This window comes from Cupressus sempervirens, chromosome 5 (genome assembly GCF_028749045.1).
Source record: "Cupressus sempervirens isolate cs-2001-9-10 chromosome 5, ASM2874904v1, whole genome shotgun sequence".
NCBI classification, from domain to species: Eukaryota; Viridiplantae; Streptophyta; class Pinopsida; order Cupressales; family Cupressaceae; genus Cupressus; species Cupressus sempervirens.
In genome coordinates, this window is record NC_143122.1 from 752968871 (window position 1) to 752980888 (window position 12018).

General features: G+C 33.2%; 1 pseudogene; it reads left to right on the top strand.

Annotated features, from left to right (window-relative positions):
* Window positions 1-1318: 1318 nt before the first annotated feature.
* LOC149558102 (uncharacterized) lies at window positions 1319-10524 on the top strand (annotated as a pseudogene).
* The last annotated feature ends 1494 nt before the right edge of the window (window positions 10525-12018 follow it).

Consider the following 12018-nt stretch of genomic DNA (forward strand, 5'->3'; position numbering starts at 1 on the left):
ATATTTCCATTAGGACCAACTTGTCACTTGGGTACCTTGTGAGTTTCTTTAGATTGATAGATGCACCACCTACCTGAATGTATGTAAATGTCTAGAATTAGATGAAATATACTTTGAGAGCTATGATCTATGCCTTGGGTTCCTCAAAAAATCTCTTCCCATAGTCCCCATCTATGAATTAAATGATGGCAAAGATGAAGGCATCATTTACAATCATGTACTCTTTGCTTTGTGGTGAGAGCTTCTTCTTCACCAACTGAGGATAAACTATATATGGCCATGCATTGGGGTCCTACATACTACCCTTATTGTACAAATTGGGATAGTTAGTTGCCCTTGTTGCAAGTAGATACACCACATAAGGAGTCATACAAAACTTTTTCTTATCCTTAATTATCCTCAATTGATCACAAAAGTTCTTGCTAAGTGTGGTGGCCCAATCCAGTGGTATCTTCACGTGTCTGATGGTCCTAATGAAGTTGACCATGAATGAAGCGAGATGACCTACTGCAGGTAAGCCCATGACTCTGCTCAAAGGAATGATGGAGTACTTGATGTCATCCTTCATGTATCCTCGAGTCATATCCACTTTGCTGATTGTCTTTCCTCAAGGTGGCTTCTTAATGAAGTACAAAGAATGTATGATATCGATGGCCTCTTGGTGGTGATCTTTATACCATCTCACAGCTACTTCATACGAGAGTCTAATGAACTGATCGGCTCTAGGTAGATGAAAAAATCTCTTGATGTTATTAGGTCACAGATCTAAGACCACTTCTCTAGTTACACTCTTAACTACCCTTTCATTAGGAACAAAATGCCAGGATAAAGTCATGATCAACTCTGCTGACTATATAGTCCCTGGATGTGATGCTGCATTCACTAATCTAGAATGGATTAATGTGGACCTCAAATTTGACCTTTTCATCAGACTATTGCAAACTCTCAGGAATTCTTCCAAGTCTATGTGTCTGAGGTTCATGTCTTTGATTTCAGTGTACTTGTCATGTAACCATGATTTTGGGTTCACACCTTGAAACTTGTAAACAACTGGTTTTGCTGCTGATATGGATGTAGATGCCATCTAATTGTGTTACCCATGCATCACAAGAAAGAAAATATGATCAGTCATTGGATAGCAAGAAAAATGAAAGTGAAGAAAAAAAAATCCCCCTTGGGGATTTATTCATTTTTTATTTGAAAACATATTTAATTATTTTTTTATTTACTTTTTTTTTGAACTAACACCTTTTAAATTTTTTTTAAAAAAAAATAAAACTTAGAACAAAAAGAAAAGGAGGCACACATGCTAGGGCCGATGCACGAATGCAGGTGTGGGCACACCATGAGGAATGGCATTGCATGGACATTACGACCAGTGGTGCTAAGGTATGAGTGCAGGTGCCACACTGTAGTGCTGTGTGGGCAACACAAAGGGTGCCACGCTATAGTACCATGCGGGTATCGAGCAAGTGCCACGTGAGTGTCACATCATAGCATTGTACAGGCACCATGAAGGGCATCGTGCTATAGTGACATGTAGGTGCTATGCGGGTGTTGCTCAAGTGTAGCGTAGGCATGGCTCAAGTGTAGTGCGCATGCACACAAAAAGGGTGTAGCGCGCGACTGCTGCCATGTGTGCCCATGAGGGTGCGGTGAGAAAAAAAGTGGGGGGGGAGGGAGAACTCACCTCTTCCTCTTTGAGATCCAAAGAATGAAAATAAGAGAAGGAGGAGGGAGGGTTTTATAGCCCTCTCTCCCTCTTGCACAAAAATGTAAAGCACGATGTGCCTTGATGTGTGCGCTAGAGAGGGGGTGAATGAATTTTTAATTTTTTTTAAAACCTTTTTTTTTTTTTTGTGTTTTTGCAAATTTCAACTCTAGAAATCTAACCAAATTTTCTTTTCTTGACTCTCAAACTATGAGTACAAGAGTTGAAGAAGGTAGGGGGTCCTCATTCCTGGTGAGGAATGGGGCATATGTTGTTAATACCACAACACACATCATCAAGTCTAACAACAAGATAAGTTGCATCTTCCATATCTAGGTAAAACAAATTACTTCTTGTTTTTTCACCTTTTCCTATTAGATTTCCATCAGTGTCATAGATTTTGGCAGATTTGTTTCCAAATTCTACTTTGCAACCTACATTGCCTAACTATGATACATTCAACAAGTTATAGTTCAATCCTTCAACATAGTATGCATTATCACATGAAATTTTCTCTGTAAGTTTAATTGATCCTTTTCCTTTGATTTGACAAGGAGCATCATTTCCAAATGTAACACTATTTCCATCATATTGAGTAAAGGTAATAAACTTACTTTTGTCTCCTGTCATATGATGTGAGCAACCACTGTCTATGATCCACTTGTCATTTTTTTTCACACAAGTCACCAGTGCTGTTGCTTCATCTTCATCTGATTCATCCTTCATGGCCACATGGACTACTTCCTCATTCTCATTAGAATCTTCTTCAACAATGTAGCATCTTTTGCCTTTGTCCTTGTAATCTTTGCTATCATCTTCTCTTTTGTTCTTGTACTTATTTCCTTCTTTGTAGTTCTTCTTCTATGTACATCTTGTAGCAATATGACCTACTTCATTGTAATTGAAACAAATGATAGGGAGTTTACCTTTGAATTCACCTTTGCCTCTATGGAATCTTCTAGCTAGTAGTGCTTCCAATTGTTCCACATCTTCCTCATCTATGAAACTATCACTAGATGCATGTTTTCCTTTTCTACTTTTCTTCTTTGATGTCACCTCCTCAGTGTCTTTTAATGTCAGCTTGGCCTTGAATGTAGATTCAAGGTTCTTAGGTATATAGTTGTCAAAGTTGGATAACTCAAATCCAGTAACTCTTCCCACAATTCCTTCAAAGGTTAGTGTGTTTCCTTGTACACACCTTAGTTCTTGGATGGCTGAAACTCTAATAGCATAGATGGGGAGCAGGGTTCTTAGGTATTTTCTATTGAAAATCTCTTTTTCCAATTGACCACATAGAATTCTTATTGCACTTACCACCTCTTTCATTCTAGATCCATATTGAGCAGCATTTTCACCTTCCTCCATTTTTATGTCATCAAAATTTCCTCTTAGGCTTTCTCTTTTTGCCTTTTGAAAATTTTAATCTCCTCCATAGATATCTAACAGGACTTTCCACATCTTCAATGTAGTGTCACATCCTTTGATGTCATCAAATTCAACATAGCTAAGTGTAGAGGCAATCTCAAGCATTTCTTGATTGTGCTCCTTCCTTTTGTTCAAATCATCTATAGTAAGAGGTCCAACTGGGTCTACATGTTCTATTCCAATTGAGGTTTTTGCATAATCACCTATTGATTCAAGGTGTAATTTCACTAGACTCTACCATGCAATGAAGTTGTCTTTGTTGAGCTTGGGAACTTCTCTCTTGGACATGTTGATCTTCCTACTTCTAGTACCTTGAAACTAAATCAACAGTTGGCTCTAATACCAATTGTTAGAAATGCTTTAGAATAGCTAAGGGGGGGGGTGAATAATTTATTCAAGGTCCAAATGTCCTATTCAAACTTTTCATCAAGTAAAGTGTGCCCATCAAACTTGTTCATTCATCTAAGCTTTAACTTTCCTATTCAGCAAGTTACTATAAATCAACATCCAAGCATAACACATAAAAAGTTCAACACATAACACAATGATTTACGTGGAAAACCAATTTGGGAAAAACCACCAGTACCTACCCTATGAAAGGCTACAACACACTTTTAAATGTGACTTGGTTAAAGGATTTAACCACCCTATTAGAAGTGGGCATGGTTAGATGACTGTAGAACATTCACTTAGAATGCCACCCTGTTAAAGGATTTACAAATGGCTATTAAACCAACCTAAGTCCATAGGATTTTCTTTTACCCTAACTGATACAATTGCTAGAGAGTAACAATAAGGGGTTTTGACCTGATTATAGAATATAACTTAACTTGCAGATTTTAGATCACTTCTCAGCTCATAACATTGCCTAGCTTACAGTCTCTACAACTCTGATAGCTTGCCCTTCTTTCAAGATTCATCTCCTTGAGTCTCCATGCTCAATGTACTAGTGCAATCATCTCTCTTTGAACACTTATTGAAGCAGTCTCTGTGCTCTATTCTTCCTTCTCCTAGATGTCTTCTCCTTGACACCCTTCAACCACTTCATAATTTGGCACACCAATAGCTCTTGCTTCTTGGTCTATGACTTCTTAAATAAAAATCTAGAACTTCCTTTCCAGCTCAATTATTTCCTCCTTTAATTTCAATTTCCTTTAATCATATGATATTAGAAACACTAGAGGTTATTTGATTAAAATAAATTATTAAAATTATGGTGATATTTAATTAATTAAATATGTGATTTTAATTTAAGATACTTGATTTGAAAAGTTTAAATGTGAAAGTTGGAAAAAAGAGAAATTAAAAGATTAAAGATTTAATATCAATTAATCTTGAATTTTTAATTAATGATAATATAATTAGAGTTGCACATAATTAGTGGACTTTAATTATTGTTTTTGATTAAAATAATTATATGTAATTTAATTGTACTTTTAAAACTAATAAATAAAAATAAAAATTTTTGTTAGAAGTTTGAGTGGAGAATAAGTTATTTAATTTAAGAAAATAAAGGATATTTATTTATATTATTATAAAAAGATAATATCTATTTTGTGAAAAGAAGGTAAACAAATAAAAAGTATTTATTTATGTAAAATTAAAAGAAAGAGTTTTTTTTTATGTGTTTCTTTCCTTTAAAAAAAGTAAAGTGATTTTATTTATTTTAAAAATATAGAAGAAAACAAAGAAAAACTATTTCTTTATTTTAAGTTGAGTTACCTTCTTTTTTAGTTTACTCACTTTATAAATTTTAGTTTTTAATTATTTTTTTCTTTATTAGAGATTATTCTGGTCATTTTGGGATACACAATTTTTTTGAGAACTAAAAGATAATTTACAACAAAGATTTCATAAGACAAGTTATAGGTTATCCATTCATATTTTGAAGTAAAAGAATTTTTTAAAGCTTGGGAGTGAAGATTGTGGTTGAGTTTTCTTCTTTATCTTAACAAATTGACTTGGTGTTTGAAGGTAGGTGTTTCAAACATCTTTGCAATTTCTATTGGACATATTATCTTCTCTATGCTTTTGTGATTGTTAATTTAGCTTTGCATTTAAATGAGGACCTTCAATTTTCTTACAGATAAAGATTCGTAAAGCTTTCTTGAAAATTATCATTTTACTATTAAAAAAAATAGTTAAAATATATAATTGTATTTTGATTTTTAATTAATTTTTTTGTAGTTACTCGCATGTTAGGTTAAAGGTTTGAAATATATGATTTTACTATAAATTTCATTTAATATATTTTAATAAAAAAATAAGACACTTTTAGACACCCATTTGGATTCTATTTCATATAAAAACTCAAATAGGGCTATTTTTGTGGTCATAGTCAAATATTGAGTGTTATAATAAAATTATGCCTATTTGAGCTTGATTTTTTAATTAGAGAAACATGAGCAATCACTATAACTTTTTAAAAATATATAATTAGAAAAATCACTTCTTTATTATTATTATTATATTTTACTATATTATGAATACTTTCCTTGATTTTCATGAAGATCCAATAGTTTAAGCAAAAGTTATGCTCTTTTTTCTAACTGAATAGGGCTGCTAGGAAGATTTAGATTTTACACCATTCAAATGACGTTTTCTTTATGACTAGTAAAAATGAAAAATGTGTGAAATTGAATTATCTTTCCATCGATATAAGTTATAGATCTTCATCATTTAGTATGAGATTATAAAATTTAAATTACCAACTCATTTACAGAGAGAAAATACATAAAAAATCATTGTTAAAAATTTTGAAATTGTTTTTCATAATTGTTAAATATTATCAATTTAAAATAATAATAACTAGTTTTAAACTTATTAAATAATTAAAAAATTGAATTTATTTATAAGTCCATAGGCTATATAATAAAACTTGACTCTAAAATATAACTTGATTTTGATGTAAAACTAAACATTAGAAAATTATTTATTTTAAACCATATGAATGAAACATTATAGTTTGTATGTGTTTTCTTTGAAGTTTTGTGGTGTTTGTTTCATTATGGTGTCATGGGAGTTTTATTTGAATTCTTTAGTTGGCCAAATTATGGTATGCACTAGAGGCTTTTGAAAATTTTCATTATGATAATTTATCTTATTGGATGTTGTGATATATTATGACTCAAATTCAGATTTATGTTTAGAGGATTTATGTTGATGAGAATTTATGATGACATGAGCTTTGGTAACAAATGCATTTTTGGGTTTCTTCTTATGAAACTGAATTCTATCATTTTTTTTGGGTGCTATGAGACACAATTTTGATTTGTGAGTTTTAGAAAGATTTTCTAGGTTAATGTCTATAGGATTAGCTTATAATAGAGGTTCGGGGCCAAAGTGATCAGTACCATGATAACCTATCATAAGTTGTGTTGAGACCCAAAATTGAAGCCCTAATTTTTGAGTACCATCCTAAAAATCAAGCCCTATAAGTGCTTTTTAATGCATGCATACTCGGCTATTTCTAACACCTTGAATTCAATATATCCACTTTTCCCATGAAGATAAATTGCCATTCTGAGTCATTATGTGAAGTCCCATTTTGAGCAATGTTTGATTCTATATTTTTGCCTATGTCAAACAGTGATAGGAGGCCTTGTTTGCATTTAAATATCTTGTACTCAGTAATGTTTCATGACTCACCACTTTGGGATTGCTTATTATCCATACCATAGAACCTATGTTTCATATTTTGAGTTATTTTGATATATTTTGAGTAGTTTTTGAATCCCTCAAAGTTGGTTGTTTATTGTTGTCATGCTGATGCAAATTATTCAAAATTCTAGGAGGGTCTATTTGACATAGTTCACCAAAATGAGAATGAATTTTGTAATGATTATGATTTTCCAGAGTGTTATACTAATAGTTTTATTGTTGTAAGTTCTTCATGTCATCTAGATGATAATCACAACTGGGAGAAGATTTGTGAGGCAGTCTTCTTGAGCCCTAATGAAATTTCAGCTTTGGTGGCTCATGATTTTGAAAAGCATGCTAGTGTTTCTTAGGATGCTCATATTTTCCCTCATAATACCTTTTCATTCAATCAAGTTATTTCCCCAAAGTTTAATGTAGAAAGAGATATAGAATTTGAACAATCTTTGTCAAATTTTGGAGGTTTATATGACAATACCTCAAATGTCTTTGTACATGATGACTTGTTGGATGTGGGGGATGTTAGTGAAAGGAAGTTTGAAGTTGTTTCAAATTCTTCTCATGTTCATTTTGCTGCAATATGTTTGGATGTTTCATGTGATGAAGAGGAAAACAATGAAGGTTGTCAATCCGATTATGGATTCTCTTTATGTGTTGATAAGTCTTGTAAAGATAAGTTTGAGGTTCATTCTAACATTTTGTTAGATGAAGAAAATGATTGTGATCAACATAGTTTAGATTAGAACTTTCAAGATCATTTCTCATACTTGGTGTCTAATCCGTTGTTTGAGTGTGAAGGAGTTTCAACAAAAGATAAATCTGATTTGATGAGTAACATGACTGCAAGTAGGCAACATTTGATTAGATTGCACATACTCTTCACATCTAGTTACACAAGGTGAGTTGCAAAATTTTGATACATGCAACTCTTTGAACAAAGTAGAATATGAATCATTTGTGTTTTCAACTTATAACATGTAGGAGTCATATGTAGATGACAATTTTTAGATTGATCCTAGTTTACATGAGCATGCTAGTTTGTTTTCTCATAGTGAGGATGATGTAGAAGTTAATGTTGATGTATACATGCACTATGAGAATGAAGGAATTTTTTTTGTTTTTCCAAGAGATGTGATTCAAGATGCTACTATGATTGGTGAAACTAATAGAAGTGATTTTTTCATCTTACCTCATGAAAGTGTAGATGAAAATTAGATACATGATAGAGACAAGAAGTTTTGATAAGTTTGGTGACTCAGGGCCATCATTTGTACAATCTAGGAGTAGTTGTTTTTGCTTTCAATAAATTTGTTTGAGAGAAAGTTTGTGCTATCAAGTGTGTGGTTTGCTTCTTCTAGAGATTTAAATCCTTGCTATGCCTACAAGGGACATGCATCCCCAGATAGAGCCATAGTTGGGACTCAAAATTGAAGCCGTAATTTTGAGTACCATCCTAAAAATCAAACCCTATAAGAACTTTTTAGAGCCATAGTTGGGACTCAAAATTGAAGCCGTAATTTTGAGTACCATCCTAAAAATCAAACCCTATAAGAAATTTTTAATGCATGCATACCCGGCTGTCCATTTGTGTTTGATGTTTCTAACAAATTGCATTCAATATATCCATCATCCCATAAAGATAAATTGTCATTTTGAGTCATTCTGTGAAGTCTGATTTTAAGCAATGTTCGATTCTGCATTTTTTCCTATGTCAAACAGTGATAGGGTGCCTTGTTTGCATTTGAATATCTCATACTAAGTAACGTTTCATGACTTGCCACTTTGGGAGTATATATCATCCATACTAGAGAACATATGTTTCAAATTTTGAGTCATTTTGATATGTTTTGACTAGGTTTTGAATCCCTCAAAGTTGGTTGTTTATTATTGTCATGTTGATGCAATTTATTCAAAATTCTGGGAGGCCCTGTTTGACTTGTTATAAATTTGACCTAGTTGACCAAAATGATAAAATTCTTTTTGTGTTGCATTCTAGAGGTCAGATCCTTACTTTTTTTTTTTTCAATTTTGAGCTTATGATGAATCTGTTTGATCAGTTTTTTAATGCGATTCCAAATGCAATTTGTAAAGTTCAACTGCTGTCAAGAAATGCAAATTGATCAGTACCTCTATTTGGGATGTTATAACTCTGAATTTGTGATAGGTGAGATTGAATGGATTGTACTGATGAATTCTACTCTAAAAATTCTTTAAGTGTGCCAATTTGCAACTTTTGACAAATCTGTTTGCACACTTTCCTAGATCCATTCTATTTGGAAAAACCATTTTTCTATCAGTGTTTCCAGTCTGCAAATTTTGAGTAGCCCTCTTTGACCACTCACCAAATTCACCTAGTTATTCATCATGAGCCCTAATACTAGATTTATGTTTTCCTCATTAAAATGAACCAATGCCCTAGTTTTCATTTCCCCAAGTGTTAGTTTGCCCTATTTTCAAAGCCAAATCTAAATGTGATTTATTATTTTCTAACATGTTTGCTTGTAGGCAGTTTTAAATGAGCAAATCCAATGTCAATATCTTTTGACTGAGAATTCATCATGAGATGAGATTCGGTAGGGTGTAAGAATGTTGAATAGAGAATTAGTATATTTGATTTTAGAGCCTGATCAGGTGTTTTTGTCAATTTTTAAAGCCAGTCAAAGGACCTCCTGGCACAAAGTTGGCAAGTTGCAGAAAGATGTAAAATGAGTTCTAAAATTATTTCCAATGGTTGAATTTGTTTTGAATTAGTATTAGGCAATTAGTGGATCAGTTTGAGAGGTTGGGTGTTTGAATTTGATTTTTTTTAGCCAGACCTACTTTTCGGGCCCGATTGATTTCAAGAGACTGATAGAATTCGAGGAAATGAATAAAATAAATATTCTCTACATGTTAATAGCATTGATGATGGGGAATGAGGAGGTTTTAATATGATGGAGTGAGTTGGATTTTCCTTTTAAAAATAGTGCATTTTAAGGATGATATGAGTAATGATATGAGATCTATGCATTTAGTCATTTTAAAAAATTATTCATCTTGAGTAGTAGAAGTAATTGAAAGAACTCATTTTTATTAAACAAGCATAAGCATAAAGACAAAGAATTAAGGAGAGATGAGACATGAGAGTCAAAAGGAAGAGCTCAGTCTGTGGATCCCTCTTCAAGATTGCAACACTCACATTCAATATCGCCAATAGATCACAATTAGAGAAAGAAAAATGAATCACAGTCTTCTCCCTAAAGAAGTATTGGTCATTGGTTAGAAAAGGCTAGAAGCCCCAAAGCTGGAGCTCATGATGAGGCACATAATCAAAGGGCAAGAGATATGCCTGGGAGTGGAAATGAATCACTTGATGCACTTTCCATGATGAAAGCTATAGATTAAGCTTTCAAATCTAAATAGAATGAAAAGAGTAAACCTTCATCTAAGCTTTTAGGGAAGCTTGCTATAGAAACCAACAAAGTAAGGGGCACAACATTGTTATTCAATAAGCCAATAGATGCTTAGGAACCAAATCTTAGGTGGTGTCTCTATGTTTTTAAGGGTGAGGAGGCTTTAAATGAGCCTTTGTAAGACCCTACTTGATGGATTTTGGAAGTACAAATCAAACCCACTTAAATGAGAATAGGCTTGAACCCTAATGTTATTATGAATTGTTTGAAAAAGATACAATTAAGTTTGGGAATAGTAGTTGCAAATATGTGATTTTGTATGAGAACTCTGCCAGTTGATTTCAAATGGATTTATAACAAGCATTAGAGTTTCATTTCCAGCTATTTGGTAGAAGTTCCCACTAGAGTTCCTCTGAATAGTCCTCTAGCATCATAGTGGTATAGATTGGAGGATTGAAAGGATGAGGAGGATACAAATGCATGAAATAATGGAGGAAAGAAGTAGATTTTGAATTTTGACCTTAGTCATTTAATCCCACATTGCTTGCTCAGGGAGTTTTCTCTTTGTTTGAATACACCTTAACACTCTAACATATTGTCTTAACGACATAAAGGCTTTGGAGCCTCAAACTTGTGTGGGTCCCACTTGGCTAGCCAAATGATATAAAAGGTATAATTTTGAAGTAATATGCTGACAAATAAATGACATTGATTTCCAACAAATTACAAATTAAAAACTGGTAGCAACATGAAATTTGTGGACCAACCAGTAGCTGACACATGGTGATAGAATAATGAATTAGGCAGTGATGTGGCAGTCTATGATCTAAGGCACATGATGGCAATACATGGTAGATCAGATGGTTATTTCCATGTCACTAAGGAAAGATGCAAGGAGGATAATCATGCGACATGGTGACCAATGATGAGGCACCCATGGACCAACCAGAGGATGACACATGGTAGTGATTTGGCCCCAGCTAGATTAAGTTGGATGAGTAAGAAATTGACATGTGGTAGAGGCTTTAGACATGGCACACATCCTAAGGTGCTAATGTGGAATAAAGTGACACATGTTGCAAGGTTTCCATGTCATGATGACATGGAAAAATGCTGATTGGGATAGTGACATAGTGATCGATGACATGGCAGTGATGTGGCATGATGACATGGCTCAATGATGTGGAAAAGAAGAGGGATGAAATGTGGCACCTAGGTGGCAAGTGTCAGATGATGAAGAAATTCTCAACCAATTAGAGTGTGACATGTGTCAGGATCAATCAAACATGTTTTACCCAAATATAATTTCTAGTGAAATTTTTCAAAATTCAAAATTCATTATTTTATTATATCCTCCAGAAAATCACATGCAATAGAGGTTTAAATAAATTTGATTTTAATCCTATAGCTCAAATGTTGAGAAATTTTAATTTTTTTGTATTTAAAATTTAAAATGAAGTGCAACCTAAGGCCATAATAGAGGTATGTTTTTCAAACTAAGATTTTGGGTGTTTCTAGTAAGTCCATATAGGAGTATTATATATGTTCAAAACCAGTAAGGATGGATTTTTAGTTTTTGGAGTTTGTTTTTGCACAGGAGGCCATTGGTTCACATTATGTAAGGATTTGTCTGAGGTGCCCAAATTTTAGTTTAATTCAGTTGGGGAAATCTAGATTGGATTTCTAGTGAAAGGGTGAACTAAATGAACATAAAAGGCAACATGAATATAGTTATGGGTGAGTTTTGTCACATGCAAGCTAGTTAAGTGGAGCTTTTATCAGCATTTTGTGATGCATTTTAGATATTTTAGTAGTAGAATGGTTTTCATCATT